The following is a 2,536-nucleotide window of genomic DNA, read 5'->3' as shown; positions in this document are numbered from 1 at the left end:
CAGCTCTCTCCCCCTGACTGTCGTTCTGTGGCAGCCCCATTCTTTGGTCGGGGCGTTGAAGTCGCCGCATACCGTGAGCGTGCTGTTCCCGGCGGTCCAGCCTGCCTTGTGGAGGATTGCCCGAAACGTTTGCTGTCCGTGTGCCGGATGGCTGTAAACGTTCACCATGAATGGGCTTTCTCTGTTCTTGCCTGTGATTACTTCCACTGCGCAGTGTTCGATGGCGCTGTTGCCGATCAGAGCATGCTCGATGAAGGTGATCTCCTTGCGGACGAAGATGCAGACTCCCATGCCCTTGCCTTTTGACGTTGCCCGTGCACTCGGCGGGCTGATGTGCGTGCGGAAGCCCGAGAGTTTCGGTGTCTCTTCACTGTGTGTTTCTTGAAGCATTATGACGTCTGGCTTCCGGGTGAGTTGCTGCAAGTGTTGTTGTAATACTGCTCTCTTGTTTGGGAAGCCGTTGCAGCTTCAGTGCCAGACCAATAGGTCTCTCATTGGCAGTGGGGTAACTGCTATACGGGCTGTGCTGTCCATGACTGCTGCAGTTTGGTGATGATCTGGGCCTGTATGCTTTGTATCTGTATTTGTAGTTGCGCCTGTAGTTGATTTGCATGATCGCAATCATGGTCTGGATGCTCTGCATGGTTGTTGTCATCTGCTGGACCATTTGCTCGAGTGCATTAAGGCGGTGGTTGGTGACTTTGGCGGATGCCTCCACCCGGGCGAGTCGGTCGTCTTGTTTGTCCATTCGCGCAGCCAGTTTACGGTTTTTGGATCGCTCAATGGCCCGTCTATTGGGAGCTGGAACCGTCGTTCTGGGGGAGCGGGGATCCATCTTGGGCTCTGGTTCATCGTCGGTCATATCCTTCTGTTTCCTCTCTCATGCGGGCTGTGGCAGTCATTGCGGCAGCTGTTGTTGCGACAACTGTTGTTGTGGCAGCTGTGTTTGCGGAAGCTATTGCTGCATTGCTAGTAGCGTCTTGTTCGGCTATTCTCTGTTTCAACTTCTCGTTCTCGGCCCTCACAGCTGTCACCGCTCCATTCTTGTCGTGGGGTCTCTTCGGGGCGGTATACGGCGGTTGTTGCCTCGCAGCGGCCTTGGGCGTTTTCACTGCGTCAGCCCAGGCGACGCGTTCTCGTGACTGCGATGGTTGTCGGCGGTGGCTGGCGCTCGTGCCTCTCTGGCTACTGTCTCTGTGGCGACTGCTATTGCGTTGTTGCGACCCCTCGGGGCCCGTCGACGGACGGCCTGCGCAGCGGTGGGAAGCTCTCCGAGTCCGGTTGTTGTTGTAAGGCCTCCATCTTGCGCTCCAATTGCCGCTTCATGACCACGTACGGCATCTTGTATCTGTTCGTGCATTCCCTCCTGCCAGTCGGGTGTTGCCCCCCGAAGAGTTTCCACTGCGGTTTGAAGTCTCGTTCATGTTCGGCGCTGGGGTTCGCCGCGCCGCAGGCAAAGCATACTCTAGCGTTGGGGTTCGGGCAGACATCACTTCTATGTCCGACCTTGCCGCAGTGCCTACACATCTAAAAATGCTTGCAGTAGAGCCCGCATCGCACAAGTCAGGAACCGTACTTCCCGTAGCTGGGTACCTTCTGCCCTGCGAAAAGGACTATCACTGTCGTCGTGTTTCCACTTTTGTGCGCCACAACCGCAAGGGTTAACGACGTTCTCGTTAATCTCCGCGGGTGTGTCCCTAACCTCGATGCCGCGGATGACCTTCTTGACCGTGCCGTGGGGTGCCGTTAGGTAGGCACTGACTTCGAACGTGTTGCCCCCAACTGAGAGGGCTTTGATTTTACAGTACTGCAGGACGCGTCGTTCATCCGGGGTGCTGATCACAATGATGTTCTGCACCCCGTTCGTAAAGATGGTGTCTGTCTCGGCTTCCTGCTTCGTTACTCAAGCCGCCGTAATGACGACCGACATAATTATTGAGACCATCCGTTCTCGCTATGTTGAGGCCGCCGCATGTCCGCATGACAATCATGATATCTTCCTTCGGCATAGTGACGGCATTCGTGCCCCTTTCGTAACCGAGGCAGCCACACACTTTCGAAGCTGGCCCTATCTCTGAGTCGAGACTGGCAAGTGACGGCAGTGTAGTCCTTGCCCGTAGTGATCTGCTTGACGCCGATGCCGGAGGCCGTGCAGCCCTCGGCGTCCTCGGTTGTAATTTCTTGTCCTTGAACGTATGTGCACGTACGCCCGCCGAAGCTGCCGATGCTCAGCGCTGGCGTCTTGTCGTCCTCCGTTGATGTGCCCAAATCCATTGCGGTAGCCATCTTGGTCGTACTCTTCGTCGGGTTAGGCCTAGCTGCCAGGCCCAGCACTCCCGAGGGCCGTACTCGCGGTAGTCCTACGTTAGGCTCAGCGAAACGTTCACGTTGCACGTCAGAAAAGTGTCCGAAAATCGAAAAAGGCCCGTACCACTTGGTCACAACTGGTATCGGTCGATGCCTCGTACCTTCGCGCACACTTTGGTACCAAGTATACGGCGGTAACTGCGAATTAACGCTGCGGTAACTGGCATAA

The 2,536-nt window shown here is 56.1% G+C and overlaps 1 pseudogene; it reads right to left on the bottom strand.

The window, feature by feature from the left end:
* Positions 1-512: 512 nt before the first annotated feature.
* LOC144160790 (uncharacterized) lies at positions 513-2,286 on the bottom strand (annotated as a pseudogene).
* Positions 2,287-2,536: the final 250 nt, after the last annotated feature.

Source organism: Haemaphysalis longicornis, unplaced genomic scaffold (assembly GCF_048455015.1).
Source record: "Haemaphysalis longicornis isolate Haplotype H1 unplaced genomic scaffold, Haemaphysalis longicornis Haplotype H1 scaffold_11, whole genome shotgun sequence".
Taxonomy (NCBI): Eukaryota; Metazoa; Arthropoda; class Arachnida; order Ixodida; family Ixodidae; genus Haemaphysalis; species Haemaphysalis longicornis.
The sequence above is the reverse complement of the archived record's forward strand: the minus strand, read 5'-3'. Positions and strand labels throughout refer to the sequence as shown.